Raw genomic sequence first — 20,015 nt, 5'->3', positions numbered from 1 at the left:
CTATCTATCTATCTATCTATCTATCTATCCATCCATCTATCTATCTATTATCTATCTCCTATCTATCTATCTATCATCTATCTATCTATCTATCTATCTATCTATCTATCTATCTATCTATCTATCTCTCTATTATCTATCTACCTATAGCTATCTGTATATCTATCTATCTATCTATTTATCTCTCTATCTATCTATTATCTATCTATCTATCTATCTATCTATCTATCTATCTATCTATCTATTATCTAGCTATCTATCTATCTATAGCTATCTGTCTATCTATCTATCTATCTATCTATCTACAGTATCTCTCTATCTATCTATCTATCTATCTATCTATTTACCTATAGCTATCTGTATTTCTATCTATCTATCTATCTATCTATCTATCTATCTATAGCTATCTGTATATCTATCTATCTATCTATCATCTATCTCTCTCTCTCTACTATCTATCTATCTATCTATCTATCTATCTATCTATCTATCTATCTATCTACCTATAGCTATCTGTATTTCTATTTATCTATCTATCTATCTATCTATCTATCTATCTATCTATCTATCTATCTATCTCTCTCTCTATCTATTATCTATCTATCTACCTATAGCTATCTATCTATCTATCTCTCTATCTATCTATTATCTATCTATCTATCTATCTATCTATCTATCTATCTATCTACCTATAGCTATCTGTCTATCTATCTATCTATCTATCTATCTATCTATCTATCTATCTATCCATCCATCTATCTATCTATCTATCTCTCTATCTTTCTATCTATCTATCTATCTATCTATCTATCTATCTATCTATCTATCTATAGCTATCTATCTATCTATCTACTATCTATCTACCTATAGCTGTCTGTATTTCTATCATCTATCTATCTTCTATCTATCTATCTATCTATCTATCTATCTATCTATCTATCTATCTATCTCCTATCTATCTATCTATAGCTATCTGTATTTCTATCTATCTTCTATCTATCTATCTATCTATCTATCTATCTATCTATCTATCTATCTCTATCTATTATATCTATCTATCTACCTACCTATAGCTATCTGTATTTCTATCTATCTATCTATCTATCTATCTATCTATCTATCTATTGTGTAACTCTTAACTATGTGATCAAAAGATGGTTTTTAACACCTTTTTCTTTTTTATTTAAATAATGTATTACTAGAATTACTCTGAAGGTGAAATTTGGGCAAACAGGTGCAAAGGACATTGTAGGAATCGTCAGTGACAATTACAAATGACTGTTATCTAAAACTCCCGTGACCTTTGACAAGCCCATTTTCTTTCTACAATACATCAAATTAGAGACCAAACAATTTCAATGTGAAAAGCTAATATGCCCCTGCCAAAGACAACTGACAGTCAGTGACACTAAATCACTTACCTATGGACGAGAACACAGGCTACTGGGGTCTACTCTCCCTTCTAATTTTAATATATATGTGTGTGTGTTCAGAATCATTCTGAAATTTGGAAATTTAGACAAAAAAACCTTCAAATATTATATTGATAATTTATATGTCATTGTTACAGTCATGAATACGTCTCACACTTGCTATGCACGCAAAGTTGAGAAAAAGAAAAGAGAAAACCAAATTGTATACATTAAAACTGAACCGTTGTATGGTCATAGCACGTGTATTGTACATGTACTTCGCTATATCTATTGCTTGGATTCTTCTTTCTTTTCACTTAAATATCAGTATATATATATATATATATATATATATATATATATATATTTTTTTTTTTTTTTTATTTATTTTTTTTTTTTTCCTTTTTATGTATTTTCAGTTTAGTCATTTGTATTTTTAATTTTATTTCATTCCTTCCCTCTTCAACAACGCATTTTCAGTTATCAGCTTTTTCATATTTTTTATGTCATTAAAGTGATTTTTATGTCATAAACATATTTTTTTTATATTATTGAGGTGAACTGTAGCTACTTTTAAACTACTTTGGATGATACAAAGGAAGTTCAAAACACAAAGTATCTGTGGACTTTCTTCATATAAGAAACATTAGGATAGGGCTCTTGATCAATTTGGCAGGGATGTGTTATGGGTAGATTTCATAGTTTATTAGTCTTTTTATTATATTATATAATAATATTATTATATCGTTATTTGCTCTATTTTTTTACGTATTTTATTACAGCTAATCTCAAAGTCAGAACCTTTGGAGGACAATACAATTTATTTATTTATTTGAACTACATATTTCTCCAATTTTAGGGAAAATGATCCCGATGAAGTGTCAGGCACAATTAGTATGAACCTCCAGGACCAATAAAGAAACTACAATATAAATAACCTCTTTACTTCCTCTAGATAAACATATCATTCCTATTTCTAATAATCCTAATATTATTGTAATATTTTTTTTTGCAGATTCCACAAAAGTTAAATATGTTAAATAAATAGCACGCATTTCAATCCTAAGTAATGTTATGTACAGCGGTTTCAGATAGAAAGTCTGAGAATCTCACAAACTGCCGGCGCTGGTGAATTATATTCTGGTTTACTTTAGAAGAAATAAAGTGCAAGTGGTTTCTATTCAGGCTCAAGGCCTTGTTCAATTGTGTGTACATTACATTAGGAGAACCTCAGGTTTATTCCCTGCTGAGATAAGCGGCTTTGCTTACTGTAATTACATTAGGGTTGTCCACAGCACAAAAAAGAACCCACAACTGAGTCTATCTCTCAATTACCGAGACTCCCGCATAATAGGGTTAGAAATGTACAAATATATTTATTATATTCTCCTATAAATCATTTATTTTTCCAATATTATTTTGTTTAAACCTCAAAGTACAATAAAAGAAAATGATATATAATTTATAACACTATAAAAAATATAATATAGAAAATATAGAAAATATAATATAGAAAAAATTTTAAAAAAATATATAACAATAATAATAATAAAAATGACCTTGGAATCCATTTATCATTGATTTCCTACAGTAAGTATCCCTTTAAGACATGTTATAAATGGAAATGATTAATGACAATACAATAGATCTCTGTCTCCAAATGCAAATGTGACGACACCATCAGTGGATTGCGACAGGAAATACTTGCACAGGAAATACTTTCACTGATTTTTTTGTAATTTAATATTTATTAATCTCCTAAAGGGTAATCCATGTAGAATGTAACTTTGAAGGGTTTTGATCTGTTCTATAGTAAAATGTAGCAGAGAAGGGAAACTGAATGAAGAGCACAAGTTATGAGATAACAATATCGGAATACAACAATATTTCATTTAGGTTTTTGCATATTGAAAAAAAACTGTAAGAATTTGCCTAGGCTGTTGCATTGTAGCGAACTTGCATGAGTTAGGTGACAACAGAAGGTCTTCAGAATCCTGTATGATCTCTTGTAACTTTTACTACCCACAGGTGTGGGTAGTCGGACAAAAAATTTTTAATTCTATCTAACAATTTTTTCTTTTTACACGCCCTGCACATAAGAGTGGTTGGTTTGGGACCATAGATTCTCAAGGAAGTCTGCAAGTAATTACTTCCTCTTAGTTTTTCAAGCAAGAAAAACCCAGGGATTCCAGGCTGGTCCCAACTATAGGTCTGGTGATTGGAACCAGCACTTAACCTTGGAATTGCTCCACCTCCTCCCTTGTGCACTGTTAGTTGCCTGTAATATGAGGCTTAGCAGACTAGATCATTATAATAGTAAATCCAACCCCCACAGTACAGTGTGAGGCAACTTGGGACAGGTACTGGTTCCGATCACTTGACTTGGGGTCAAAACTAGCCTAGAACTCCTGGGATTATCACCGAAACAACTATACGTATTCAAACTCTCCGGCAAACTACTTGAGGCCAAGGCCCCACGTAGCTGGCCGCAGCCAAAAAGTGATATGGTAAAAACCACAATGGAAACCCATTTAGTTTTTTTTCTGCAGTGCTTTTCATTGAAAGTCTACAATAATACAGAAACTGCCAGCATTTCCATAGGTACAATTCCATGATTTCTAAAAACGTATTTCCGCTGCGTATATTTTTCTGCAATGTGTGGACAGGATTCGCTGGACGCAGTGTTTTTTGCTGCAGTGTTTACACCACATGAGGCACCAGCCTAAAGCAGTTGTCCAGACAAAAAATAGCCATTCTTGATCTGCTGGTTCTCTGGTTTAGAAGTGACATGTTGATGAACAGGTAACAATGGCCCACTATAGCCAGTGATTATAACCACGTGGCATCAGTGGTATGGAATATCAGGGGATTGGTGAGTGTGGATGGACAACTTCTTTAATATTGGTATGAACAAGTGGTTTTATAGAAAAAGCAGGGATTCCCTCTACTTACAGAATAATTGGTACTCACTCACTGGTTAAAGGTAGCATCTTTGTCTATGGAGAGAACCCAGTAGGTCTCTGCTTCATGCAAACATCTGTGGTTCCCTTTAAATTCCAATTGAAATACTCTTGACCCCCCCCCCCCCAGTGAAATGACAGGGCTCCAATATAGCCATCAGGCTGAACAATAGCACATCATGTACAATATACTATAGACGTATTGCAGCATATGGTACAGAGGATTAAGCAATCCTGTTCAGGTCCCATTGTAGGACAGTACAAAAATAAAGAGAAATTGAAAAAGAGAGGAAAAAGTATTAAAAAAATGAAAAAAAACAGTAACTTTTTTTAAAAAAATCTTCACATTTGCAAAACAAGTCTTATAAACAATGTAAAACAAATATATTAAGTATTGCTCTGTGCATAAGTCCAAACTATTCAAAAAATTTTTTAAAAAAGGCTCCCGTGTGAACCGATATGTGGGATAAAAGGATTCCATCAAAGTTCAAGATGCTGGACGAGACGTCTTTTCTCTGAACCTATTTATGATGCATGGTGAACAGCGCAAAAAATAAATGTATAAATGTGTTGCGGTCACCTCATCTCCCCGTATGCATATAGCAGTGACCCGCAGGGAATACTGCCATACCATATTTGAACACTATAAAGACAAAGCACAAAAAATATCAGAATTGTAAGTTTTTTCTAGTAGACCCCCAACATGGTAAAAAAAAAAAAAAAAGCTAAAGCTAATTAAAAGACATTACAGTATATCCAAGCACACTTTCTACAGCTTCAAGCGCAAACTGAAGACACATCTTATCAGACAGGCATATCCCAATTCCTAATGTAAACCCTTCTGTACTATAATTAGAATCCCCAAAATGTAACCCTCCTCTGTCCCCGCTCCCACATTTCCCCACATGATATGATGCCATTTCAGGTTAACTTTATATGTCCAAGCTCCATCCACATGTTACAGGACACGACTAGTGATGGCTCATAAAGTTTTATGTTTGTGTAATGACAGTCACCTCTATTACAGAATTGTCTGACCTCTGCATAAGCAATACCACCCCTGCTACCTCTTGTGTCATCCCCTCTACCTCATAGATTGTAAGCTCTTGCGAGCAGGGCCCTCAGTCCCATTGTGTGAAATTACTTTCTCTGTAATGTATCTTTCTGTCTGGATTTGAACCCTACAAATTGTACAGCGCTGCGGAATATGTTGGCGCTATATAAATAACATTTATTATTATTATTATTATTATTATTATTATTATTATTATTATTATTAAGCACACGGACCCCATTATAGTCTATGGGGATCCGTGTGCTTTCACTGCACACCGCTTGCAAAAGCGTTCAGGGGGTCCCCATGCGGATTACCAGCGCAGATGTGAGCGGGGTTAGCCCTCACTAATGGCACCCCACCCTGTTTGTATGCAGGCGGTGCAGTCTGTGGTTGATATGAAATGCAGATCAACGTTTTTTTGGTTCTATTTTCTATATTTTGCATGTCTCTGGGTCCTTGAAAAACAGATAACTCGCGAATGATATCTATTTTATTTCACAGACCCATAGACTTTCATACTTGTGATGCATCCGTGCAGGAGCCACAGGTACAGGATATGCGGACGTGTGAATTTTCGCTTTTCAATACATTATTAAATGTTAGACATTCTGAGAATTCTCTCCTCTTCTTCCTTTTCTTTATTTTTGCAAATTTAACCAATTTGCTTTAAATCTCCGACATGAGTTACTTTTCCTGGCCCCTAGTATTACATATCCTTCCGGCTGAATATCTTTCGTCTTATATATAAAACTACGCAGGTTGTAACACCTTCTTTTCTTTGCTGTAGTCTCCATGTACTATATTGAACCATTCTATACACAGATTTTTCATCCTGGAGAATCTTTTTGTACTCTTAGAAGTCGTGCACTTTTCATGTATGTTAAATGTCTTTATTGAAAAAAAAAAAAGTCTTGGGAATGTCAACATCATTTTCATGGATCTTCTGAACAGCTGCAGGAATCTCAATAAGACTACAACATATATCATATGACAAACTCATGGGCCCAGCAAAAGTGACCTGCAATTAGTTTGGTTTCTTTTAGAACTTTTAACCTTCTATAAAACATCAAGATTTACTGCGAGATTTTCCTTTATTTGCTCTGACCTACTGTATCTTTGTATGAGGTGAACTCTTTTTTTTTAATCTTCTCAAATAGACAAAAGTCCTTTTTTTGATGCGGACGCATTGTTCAAAAAGTGTGGTAAACATTGAATGGTCAATTTTTCGTAATTTTTGGAAGACACAATTTTCAATTATTTTTACATTGTCAACGTTGCTAATAAAATATTCCTTATTTGTACTACCCCCACTCCTACTACTAAGGAGAAGAAAGAGAATCTTTGTTATAGTTATTTATATTATTATGTTTATTATTGCTATTGTTATCATTGTCATCAGCTCCATTGTCTTCACCAACATATTTTATTGTTGAAGAGAACTCCAGAGTATAATAATTTCACTTCCGATTCTATCCAGAAAAATTTGTCTCTAGTCCCCACCAAACTGTGCACTTAGTGTCCACTATTCAAAAAAGTTACATGGGTGGCACAAAAAATTACAGAAAAAATTCTAATTTTTTTTATGATGTCAAATGCCGTGAATTCCCTCCCACACCATATTTTTTAAAATTTATTGGTGTAATTTTTATATGTCAACAATTGCAACGACTGGGTTAAAATAGATCAGGATTACCAAGAGACAAATATTATTCCTGCTTTGTAGAATAAAGATAAAAGTCATCTCTCCCGCTCCGTGCTTTGTATATTTCTCCTACCATTCATCTTTCCTGCAGACTATATCTTAGTATGGACACACAATACAGTTGTATAAACCGAACTTGAAAGACTGTCATTTTTCTAGCAATGCCCTTAAGATGATATTTTCTGATAGGATTAGACACAGATCTTTTTTACTTTGGCCGCCGAGATGGATTATTAATGTATGTGTCAATATGAAATATGGAACATATGCGATATACATTGGAGCGTATTTTTCTCTAGTCTACACCTGTTGAATTCCTCAAGCCTTGAAGAAAATCATTGCCAGATGAATTTATATTCTTTTAATTTTTTAAGTCAGAACAAATTTTGTGAAGTCGAAATAATCGTTCTGGAATGTATAATATTGAGAAGCTTCTGGAGAAAGATAAAGCTGCCGGCGCATTCACCTACGATGAGTATGCCAAAATATATACTGGGTAAGGGAGGAGAAACCAGTATTAACTGAGAATGGGCTTAAAGGAACAATCTCTGAACAACACAGTTATCTAGATAAAAACTGCAAATATTCTTGATGTTCTAAATTTTTGGTATTTTACTTTAACTCTAAGTATCTATCTATCTATCTATCTATCTATCTATCTATCTATCTATCATCTATCTCCTATCTATCTATCTATCTATCTATCTATCTATCTATCTATCTATCTATCTATCTATCTATCTACCTATCTATCTATCTATCTATCTATCTATCTATCTATCTATCTACCTACCTATCTATCTATCTATCTATCTATCTATCTATCTATCTATCTATCTATCTATCTATCTACAGTATCTATCTATCTATCTATCTATCTATCTATCTATCTATCTACAGTAAATATCTATCTATCTACAGTATCTATCTCTCTACAGTATCTATCTATCTATCTATCTATCTATCTATCTACTTACAGTATCTATCTATCTATCTACTTACAGTATCTATCTATCTATCTATCTATCTATCTATCTTTCTATCTATCATCATCATCTCAACAATGTGACAGGGAATGGACATAGTCAACTCCTTGTGTTAAATGTAGCAGATAATGCCAGATAATTGGCAGAGATACACAAAAATAACAGTGATGAAGTAGTTTAAAGAATATATATATACATATATATATATATATATATATATATATATATATATATATATATATATATATATAATTAGGAGGGTGAGATTATGTTTTGCAGTTTTTGGAGTTTTTGTAAAAAAAAAATTGTACAATGAATTTCTAATAGAAAATAAAATAAAAGTTTGAAATTCATATACTTTTGCCAATGTTCCTCTATGTAGAATAAAAAAGCCCAAAAGGTATTCACCCTACTTGTTACCATATCATAGTCTAGTTTATGCCACAAAATGAAAAAGCAAAGTATTAAATTAAATTAGCTGGAGGCCAAAGCCCCACATAGCGAACTGAATCAGAAAAAAGTAACGGAAAAAAGGTTTTTCATTGTCTAGTGCTGGTGTTTTCCCAGGCTTCGTTTTTCAAAAATACATGTATTTTTCTGAAATGCAATTTTTCCGCAGTGTTTTATTTCTGCAATCTGTAAATGAGGTTACCAAAAATCTGGTACTGTAAAACAAAGCATTTTATGTTGTGCTGAGTTTCTGTAGCAGGCAAAAAAAGCAGCATTTTCAAAATGTGGGATTTAACCTTAGGCTGTATTCACACTGAGTAACGCTGGCGTTTTTTGTGCTTATTTTTGCACATAGCGCCGCGTTAACGGCGCGTATACGCCACGTTAACGCTGGGCAACGCCACCGCAAAATAGCGCGGCGTTAACGCGGCGTTAACACGGTGCTATGTGCAAAAATAAGCACAAAAAACGCCAGCTTTACTCAGTGTGAATACAGCCTAAAGCCGCAAGTAGCAAGCCACAACAACAAGAACAGAAAACACTCATTGCATTTTCTCAGAGATTTTCACTGCTGACTTTCTGTCTCTATTAGGGTGCATTCACACGGAGTAAAATGGAGTGTAATTTGGAGCGTTTACGTAAACGCTCCGTAAACGCTCCGTAAACGCTCCAAATTACACTCCATTTTACTCCGTGTAAATGCACCCTTAGGGTGCATGCACACTACGTAACGCCGGGCGTGTATGAGAGCCGTACACGCCGGCGTTACAGCAGGGCTGCCGAACACTTCCCATTCACTTCAATGGGAGCGCTCGTAAACGCCGCTGTTACGAGCGCTCCCATTGAAGTGAATGGGAAGTGTTCGGCAGTCTGCTGTAATGCCGGCGTGTACGGCTCTCATACACGCCCGGCGTTACGTAGTGTGTAGAGATGAGCGAACAGTGTTCTATCGAACACATGTTCGATCGGATATCAGGGTGTTCGCCATGTTCGAATCGAATCGAACACCGCGTGGTAAAGTGCGCCAAAATTCGATTCCCCTCCCACCTTCCCTGGCGCCTTTTTTGCACCAATAACAGCGCAGGGGAGGTGGGACAGGAACTACGACACCGGGGGCATTGAAAAAAATTGGAAAAAGTCATTGGCTGCCGAAATCAGGTGACCTCCATTTTAGACGAATAGTGGATTTCAAATCCGGGTCATATGAGAATGTGAACTTTGTGACTATGAGACAGGGATAGCTGTACAGGCAGGGATAGCTAGGGAGAACCTTTATTTAGGGGGGAATGTTATTAAAAATAACTTTTTGGGGCTCTATCGGGTGTGTAATTGTGATTTTTGTGAGATAAACTTTTTCCCATAGGGATGCATTGGCCAGCGCTGATTGGCCGAATTCCGTACTCTGGCCAATCAGTGCTGGCCAATGCATTCTATTAGCTTGATGAAGCAGAGTGTGCACAAGGGTTCAAGCGCACCCTCGGCTCTGATGTAGCAGAGCCGAGGGTGCACAAGGGTTCAAGTGCACCCTCGGCTCTCCTACATCAGAGCCGAGGGTGCGCTTGAACCCTTGTGCAGCCTCGGCTCTGCTACATCAGAGCCGAGGGTGCGCTTGAACCCTTGTGCACACTCTGCTTCATCAAGCTAATAGAATGCATTGGCCAGCGCTGATTGGCCAATGTATTCTATTAGCCTGATGAAGTAGAGCTGAATGTGTGTGCTAAGCACACACATTCAGCTCTACTTCATCGGGCTAATAGAATGCATTGGCCAGCGCTGATTGGCCAGAGTACGGAACTCGACCAATCAGCGCTGGCTCTGCTGGAGGAGGCGGAGTCTAAGATCGCTCCACACCAGTCTCCATTCAGGTCCGACCTTAGACTCCGCCTCCTCCGGCAGAGCCAGCGCTGATTGGCCGAAGGCTGGCCAATGCATTCCTATGCGAATGCAGAGACTTAGCAGTGCTGAGTCAGTTTTGCTCAACTACACATCTGATGCACACTCGGCACTGCTACATCAGATGTAGCAATCTGATGTAGCAGAGCCGAGGGTGCACTAGAACCCCTGTGCAAACTCAGTTCACGCTAATAGAATGCATTGGCCAGCGCTGATTGGCCAATGCATTCTATTAGCCCGATGAAGTAGAGCTGAATGTGTGTGCTAAGCACACACATTCAGCACTGCTTCATCACGCCAATACAATGCATTAGCCAGTGCTGATTGGCCAGAGTACGGAATTCGGCCAATCAGCGCTGGCCAATGCATTCTATTAGCCCGATGAAGTAGAGCTGAATGTGTGTGCTAAGCACACACATTCAGCACTGCTTCATCACGCCAATACAATGCATTAGCCAGTGCTGATTGGCCAGAGTATGGAATTCGGCCAATCAGCGCTGGCTCTGCTGGAGGAGGCGGAGTCTAAGATCGCTCCACACCAGTCTCCATTCAGGTCCGACCTTAGACTCCGCCTCCTCCAGCAGAGCCAGCGCTGATTGGCCGAATTCCGTACTCTGGCCAATCAGCACTGGCTAATGCATTGTATTGGCGTGATGAAGCAGTGCTGAATGTGTGTGCTTAGCACACACATTCAGCTCTACTTCATCGGGCTAATAGAATGCATTGGCCAATCAGCGCTGGCCAATGCATTCTATTAGCGTGAACTGAGTTTGCACAGGGGTTCTAGTGCACCCTCGGCTCTGCTACATCAGATTGCTACATCTGATGTAGCAGTGCCGAGTGTGCATCAGATGTGTAGTTGAGCAAAACTGACTCAGCACTGCTAAGTCTGCATTCGCATAGGAATGCATTGGCCAGCCTTCGGCCAATCAGCGCTGGCTCTGCCGGAGGAGGCGGAGTCTAAGGTCGGACCTGAATGGAGACTGGTGTGGAGCGATCTTAGACTCCGCCTCCTCCAGCAGAGCCAGCGCTGATTGGTCGAGTTCCATACTCTGGCCAATCAGCACTGGCCAATGCATTTCTATGGGGAAAAGTTAGCTTGCGAAAATCGCAAACTGACAGGGATTTCCATGAAATAAAGTGACTTTTATGCCCCCAGACATGCTTCCCCTGCTGTCCCAGTGTCATTCCAGGGTGTTGGTATCATTTCCTGGGGTGTCATAGTGGACTTGGTGACCCTCCAGACACGAATTTGGGTTTCCCCCTTAACGAGTTTATGTTCCCCATAGACTATAATGGGGTTCGAAACCCATTCGAACACTCGAACAGTGAGCGGCTGTTCGAATCGAATTTCGAACCTCGAACATTTTAGTGTTCGCTCATCTCTAGTAGTGTGCATGCACCCTTAGGGTGCATTCACACTACGGAACGCCAGCGTGTATCAGAGTCGTACACGCCGGCGTTACAGCAGGGCTGCCGGACACTTCCCATTCATTTCTATGGGAGCCGGCATGCGAGCGCTCCCCATAGAAATGAATGGAAAAAAGCAGTCCATTCATTTCTATGGGGAGCGCTCGTATGCCGGCTCCCATAGAAATGAATGGGAAGTGTCCGGCAGCCCTGCTGTAACGCCGGCGTGTACGGCTCTCATACACGCTGGCGTTCCGTAGTGTGAATGCACCCTTAAACCTATACATAAAATACCTGCATAATCCGCACAATTTTCTGCTGCAGATTTAATCCTGCAATGTATGGATCGGATTAGTCAGAATTCCATCTACTTTACAGGTAATGTAAAATTCAGCGTTGCTGCTGCGTTTCTTCCGTAGCCAAAAGGCTGCGTTTTCGCAACATGGGCTCCAGCCTTAGGCTAAGGCCCCGCAGCAATAAAGCACTGTGGGAAAAGCTGCAGCGGCAACGCATCGTGGTTCTTCCTGCAGCGCTTTAAACAGAAAGTTTGCAGAGTTTTCCTCCATGGAATATCTGTTACAAATATATCTACAAGAAAACTGATGGCATTTCCGTAGGTATAATTGACATACTGCGATTTCCAAAATTGTGCCGGTTTTGGAAATCGCGGCGTATCTGCTTGATGGTTTTTCCCTGTACTTTAAAATGCTGCAATTTTTTCCACTGCGTTTCTGCCGCAGGTACACTGCAGTGTTATACAGTAACTGTAAAGATATTGGGACTCATGTAAATCCCATGCCCACTTTGCGTTTAAAACGGCAGCGCGGACACGCTGTGATTTCCAAAACCAGCACAGTTTTGGAAATTGCAGCATGTCAATTATGTCTGTAGAAACGCCATCGGAATCCGCAGAGGAAAACTTTGTCAACTTTCTGATCAAAGCGCTGCGAGAAGAACTGCGATGTGTTCCTGCCACGGTTTTTTCCGCATGTTCCGTGGAGGCTTTTTAACCCATTGATTTCAGTGTGTAGTACGCGTAAGACGGCACCCATTGAAGTCAATGGGATTCTGTTTTACAGCACTCACTCTGACACATGGTTACGTGTCAGAATGAGCGGAGTGTTACTCCGTGTGAAAGCAGCTTTAGGCTGTGGCCCCACGGGACGTAAACGCTGCAATCTGCCCGCAGCAGAGACGCTGTAGGAAAAATCGCGTCATTGTACAGCGCAGGCAAAATGGATGGGATTCATGCGAATCCCATCCCCACTTTGCGGAAGAAATGTGTCAATTATATCTACGGAAACGGTGGCGGCTTCCCCATAGCTATAATGTTAAGAGAAAGTCCGCAGAGGAAAATGTGAACTTTCTCTTAAAAGTGCTACGGAAAGAACCACAATGCGTTCACGCAGCGATTCTTTCGGCAGCGCTTTAGCGCTGCGATTACGACCCATGGGGCCTTAGCCTAGGGAGTATTATTTTGAGCTGTCAATAATTGGATCTGGGCATACAAGCCCCAAAGACCCAGATCACCAAGGGGTTAATGTGGCCATAGCAGCTTATGTTAGAATGTTATTATATTATGCATACAATATAATATAAAGCTATATCCACTAACTTATGGTTACAATGATCTCTATGAACCAGATCGTTCCTTTTTTAACGTCATGAAAAAAAAAATTGAATATGAGGCCCATAGGACACTTTTTGGCATAAAATAGTACAATAATTTTACTAGCCATGCTTCGGAGGAACAGAAGGCAGACCACTATAAAGTTTAGTAATAAAACAGACAAAACAATAAAGAAATAAAGGATAAACAAAAAACAAGAGAATCTTACAGAAATCATAAAGCTGTTTCCTGTGGATTCGGCGGTGCCTGTTCTGGCACTTAATTATTCTCCAGAAATTGAGTTGGGTGTTTACTATCTATTACAGAGAGAAGGATGTGTTCAGAGAGTTATAACTCTGTAGACGTTCCACAGGCTTCCAAAATAAAGTTCTCTCGTTTCAATTCTGCACTAATTATTTTTCCTTACAGGTGCAGTCAGAGGTACAATCCGAAAAATAGTTTTGGGGACTCAAATGAAGATAGTTCAAAAGATCAAATGAAGATAGTTTAATAAAGACGTCACAACAGGAAATATTCTATCTTAGATCCAGTGACGTAACTACCGCCATAGCAGCAGAGGCAGCTGTCACAGGGCCTGGGACATTAGGGGCCTGGTGACAGCCACTACCGCTGCTATCATTATACTCGGGGGTCTTTTCGGACCCCCAAGTATAATGATTGGCTGACCAGGAGAGGTAAGAAACATAAAAAACACTGTTACTTACCTCTCCACGATCCGTGCAGACTTCGGCATAGTCGTCTGACGTCTCATGACTCCGGCCTGCGTCCCGGGTCATGTGATGTCTGACATCATTGAAGATGGACTACTTCGGAGGCCGACAGCGTAGGAGCTGGGGGATAGGTGAGTAACAGAGTTTTTTAAAATGTTTTTCTCCCCCTGGGTCTCCGACCATAATTGTTTATGGGTGTCCACAGTGGGGCATAATACTGTGTGCAGGGGCCACTATGGGGGATAATACTGTGTGCAGGGGCCACTATGGGGCATAATAGAGCGCGCAGGAACGCGGAGGAGGGGGTCGGTCGAGGACTTCGGCGTCAGTGATGGTCGGGGGGGGGGCATGTCAAAAGTTCGCCACGGGGCCCCGCCATTCCTAGTTACGCCACTGCTTAGAGCCATTAAAAAGGGATATCACACAATAACAATAATATTTCATATACAAATAAATTGCAATATATCACTGTCACCCATTGAAAGCAAATAGCAAAAGTGTATATGACACTAGAAAAAGCCCAATGAAACTTCTCCATTCGCTACCACTGACTGAGCACTGTTGTCAATGGATACGACCTGAATCACCACAGAGGCAAATAACCAAACGACATGTGGACTAACATGATCAAAAACAAAGGAAAAAATCCGCACAAAAGTATAAAAAATATACATATTTTTTAATTAATAAAAGACATATAAGACAAATACATTTTACAGAAGAAAGGAATAAGAGGTGAAAATGTATGTCCCAACCAATACCAGTGAACCATCCAAATAGTAATGTATATAGAAATGCCACAATGTAACAAATCCCATCCGGTATATATCAGGAACATAAACCAATGAGAAATAAGAAAAACAGGTGCCAGAATCCCGCCAGGAGCAACATCTGCAAGGAGTTTGTATGTTCTCCCCATGTTTGCGTGGATTTCCTCCCTTTGTACAAAGACATACCGTATTTTTCGGACTATAAGATGCACTTTTTTTCCCCAAAATTTGGGGGGGAAAGAAGGGTGCGTCCTATAGTCTGAATGTGGCGCCTGGCATCCGCTGTAATAGAGAGGCGGAATTCGGCAAGTGATAGACGCCGGGGCCTGAGACATCGCTGCGCTCCTCTGCTCTGCATGAAGCCAGCAGCAGCAGCGGCGATGCTATTCCGCTCCTCCGTCCCCTGCCGCTGGCTTCATGCAGGGCAGAGGTGCGTAGCGATGTCTCAGGCCCCGGCACCAGTGCCAGCGTCTATCCCTCCCCGGCATCCGCTGTACTAGAGAGTAGAGATGAGCGAACAGTGTTCTATCGAACTCATGTTCAATCGGATATTAGGCTGTTCGGCATGTTCGAATCGAATCGAACACCGCGTGGTAAAGTGCGCCATTACTCGATTCCCCTCCCACCTTCCCTGGCGCCTTTTTTGCTCCAATAACAGCGCAGGGTAGGTGGGACAGGATCTACGACACCGGTGACGTTGAAAAAAGTAGGCAAAACCCATTGGCTGCCGAAAACATGTGACCTCTAATTTAAAAGAACAGCGACGCCCAGCTTCGCGTCATTCTGAGCTTGCAATTCACCGGGGACGGAGGTTTCCGTCCAGCTAGCTAGGGCTTAGATTCTGGGTAGGCAGGGACAGGCTAGGATAGGAAGGAGAAGACAACCAACAGCTCTTATAAGAGCTAAATTCCAGGGAGAAGCTTGTCAGTGTAACGTGGCACTGACGGGCTCAATCGCCGCAACCCAGCTTTCCGCGGATCCTGAATGGAATACACTGACAGTGTATTCCCGTATACCCGATATATACCCCCGATACCCGTTCCAACGGTGTGACCCCCCACCTTCACCCCAGAAATACACTGCAAGTCCCCTAGCAATAGAATTGGGGCTATATACACCCACTATTTTTGCTACTGCCATATAGTGCCATTGTCTGACTGGGAATTCAAAGAATATATTGGGGTTACGTGCACCCACAATTTTTGCTGCTGGTATATAGTGCCATTGTCTGACTGGGAATTCAAAGAATATATTGGGGTTACAAATACCCTCATTTCTTGCTACTGCCATATAGTGCCAGTTTCTGACTGGGAATTCAAAAAATATATTGGGGTTACAAATACCCTCATTTCTTGCTACTGGTATATAGTGCCATTGTCTGACTGGGAATTCAAAGAATATATTGGGGTTATAAATACCCTCATTTCTTGCTACTGGTATATAGTGCCATTGTCTGACTGGGAATTCAAAGAATATATTGGGGTTACAAATACCCTCATTTCTTGCTACTGCCATATAGTGCCAGTTTCTGACTGGTAATTCAAAGAATATATTGGGGTTATAAATACCCTCATTTCTTGCTACTGGTATATAGTGCCATTGTCTGACTGGGAATTCAAAGAATATATTGGGGTTACAAATACCCTCATTTCTTGCTACTGCCATATAGTGCCAGTTTCTGACTGGTAATTCAAAGAATATATTGGGGTTACGTGCACCCACAATTTTTGCTACTGGTATATAGTGCCATTGTCTGACTGGGAATTCAAAGAATATATTGGGGTTACAAATACCCTCATTTCTTGCTACTGGTATATAGTGCCATTGTCTGACTGGGAATTCAAAGAATATATTGGGGTTATAAATACCCTCATTTCTTGCTACTGGTATATAGTGCCATTGTCTGACTGGGAATTCAAAGAATATATTGGGGTTACAAATACCCTCATTTCTTGCTACTGCCATATAGTGCCATTGTCTGACTGGGAATTCAAAGAATATATTGGGGTTACAAATACCCTCATTTCTTGCTATTGGTATATAGTGCCATTGTCTGACTGGGAATTCAAAGAATATATTGGGGTTATAAATACCCTCATTTCTTGCTACTGCCATATAGTGCCAGTTTCTGACTGGTAATTCAAAGAATATATTGGGGTTACAAATACCCTCATTTCTTGCTACTGCCATATAGTGCCAGTTTCTGACTGGTAATTCAAAGAATATATTGGGGTTACGTGCACCCACAATTTTTACTACTGGTATATAGTGCCATTGTCTGACTGGGAATTCAAAGAATATATTGGGGTTACAAATACCCTCATTTCTTGCTACTGGTATATAGTGCCATTGTCTGACTGGGAATTCAAAGAATATATTGGGGTTACAAATACCCTCATTTCTTGCTACTGGTATATAGTGCCATTGTCTGACTGGGAATTCAAAGAATATATTGGGGTTATAAATACCCTCATTTCTTGCTACTGGTATATAGTGCCATTGTCTGACTGGGAATTCAAAGAATATATTGGGGTTATAAATACCCTCATTTCTTGCTACTGCCATATAGTGCCAGTTTCTGACTGGTAATTCAAAGAATATATTGGGGTTACGTGTACCCACAATTTTTGCTACTGGTATATAGTGCCATTGTCTGACTGGGAATTCAAAGAATATATTGGGTTACAAATACCCTCATTTCTTGCTACTGGTATATAGTGCCATTGTCTGACTGGGAATTCAAAGAATATATTGGGGTTACAAATACCCTCATTTCTTGCTACTGCCATATAGTGCCAGTTTCTGACTGGTAATTCAAAGAATATATTGGGGTTATAAATACCCTCATTTCTTGCTACTGGTATATAGTGCCATTGTCTGACTGGGAATTCAAAGAATATATTGGGTTACAAATACCCTCATTTCTTGCTACTGGTATATAGTGCCATTGTCTGACTGGTAATTCAAAGAATATATTGGGGTTATAAATACCCTCATTTCTTGCTACTGGTATATAGTGCCATTGTCTGACTGGGAATTCAATGAATATATTGGGGTTACAAATACCCTCATTTCTTGCTACTGCCATATAGTGCCAGTTTCTGACTGGTAATTCAAAGAATATATTGGGGTTACGTGCACCCACAATTTTTGCTACTGGTATATAGTGCCATTGTCTGACTGGGAATTCAAAGAATATATTGGGGTTACAAATACCCTCATTTCTTGCTACTGGTATATAGTGCCATTGTCTGACTGGGAATTCAAAGAATATATTGGGGTTACAAATACCCTCATTTCTTGCTACTGGTATATAGTGCCATTGTCTGACTGGGAATTCAAAGAATATATTGGGGTTATAAATACCCTCATTTCTTGCTACTGCCATATAGTGCCAGTTTCTGACTGGTAATTCAAAGAATATATTGGGGTTATAAATACCCTCATTTCTTGCTACTGGTATATAGTGCCATTGTCTGACTGGGAATTCAAAGAATATATTGGGGTTATAAATACCCTCATTTCTTGCTACTGGTATATAGTGCCATTGTCTGACTGGGAATTCAAAGAATATATTGGGGTTACAAATACCCTCATTTCTTGCTACTGGTATATAGTGCCATTGTCTGACTGGGAATTCAAAGAATATATTGGGGTTACGTGCACCCACAATTTTTGCTACTGGTATATAGTGCCAATTTCTAACTGGGAATTCAAAATGCGCAAGGCTCCCGGAAAGGGACGTGGACGAGGCCGTGGGCGAGGTCGGGGGAATGGTTCTGGGGAGCAAGGTAGCAGTGAAGCCACAGGGCGTCCCGTGCCTACTCCTGTGGGGCAGCAAGCATTGCGCCACTCCACAGTGCCAGGGTTGCTTGCCACATTAACTAAACTGCAGGGTACAAACCTTAGTAGGCCCGAGAACCAGGAACAGGTCTTGCAATGGCTGTCAGAGAACGCTTACAGCACATTGTCCAGCAGCCAGTCAGACTCTGCCTCCTCTCCTCCTATTACCCAACAGTCTTGTCCTCCTTCCTCCCAAAATTCCCAAGCTTCACAGAACAATAACCCCAACTGTCCCTGCTCCCCAGAGCTGTTCTCCGCTCCTTTCATTGTCCCTCAACCTGCCTCTCCACGTCACGATTCCACGAACCTAACAGAGGAGCATCTGTGTCCAGATGCTCAAACACTAGAGTCTCCTCCATCTCCGTTCGATTTGGTGGTGGATGACCAGCAACCCACCCTCATCGACGATGATGTGACGCAGTTGCCGTCAGGGCATCCAGTTGACCGGCGCATTGTGCGGGAGGAGGAGATGAGACAGGAGTTGGAAGAGGAAGTGGTGGATGATGAGGACACTGACCCGACCTGGACAGGGGGGATGTCAAGCGGGGAAAGTAGTGTGGATGTTGAGGCAGGTGCAGCACCAAAAAGGGTAGCTAGAGGCAGAGGCAGAGGTCAGCAGCTTAGGCGAAGCCAGACCACACCCGGAATCTCCCAAGATGTTCCAGTTCGTACCCAGCCCCGAAAAACTCCCACCTCGAGGGCACGTTTCTCGAAGGTGTGGAGTTTTTTCAAGGAATGCGCCGAGGACAGATATAGTGTTGTCTGCACAATTTGCTTCTCGAAATTGATTAGGGGCTCTGAGAAGAGCAACCTGTCCACCACTTCAATGCGCCGTCATTTGGAATCCAAGCACTGGAATCAGTGGCAGGCAGACACGGCAGGACAAAGGCCACCTGCCGTTCACGCCACTGCCACTGCCTCTGCCTCTGCCACTGCCACTGCTGACTGTGCTGGCGATGCACTCCAGAGGACGAGCCAGGACACCACTTCATCTGCCTCCGCCACTTTGTTGACTTCTCCCTCATCCTCCCCTGTTCCTGTCTTATCTCCTTCTCCTGCACCATCAAAGGCACCATCAGGCGCTTCTTTACAACAACCCACCATCTCTCAGACATTGGAGCGGCAGCAGAAATACACTGCTAACCACCCACACGCGCAAGCCTTGAACGCCAACATCGCTAAACTGCTGGCC

The sequence above is a fragment of the Leptodactylus fuscus genome, chromosome 2, assembly GCF_031893055.1.
Source record: "Leptodactylus fuscus isolate aLepFus1 chromosome 2, aLepFus1.hap2, whole genome shotgun sequence".
Taxonomy (NCBI): domain Eukaryota; kingdom Metazoa; phylum Chordata; class Amphibia; order Anura; family Leptodactylidae; genus Leptodactylus; species Leptodactylus fuscus.
The sequence above is the reverse complement of the archived record's forward strand: the minus strand, read 5'-3'. Positions refer to the sequence as shown.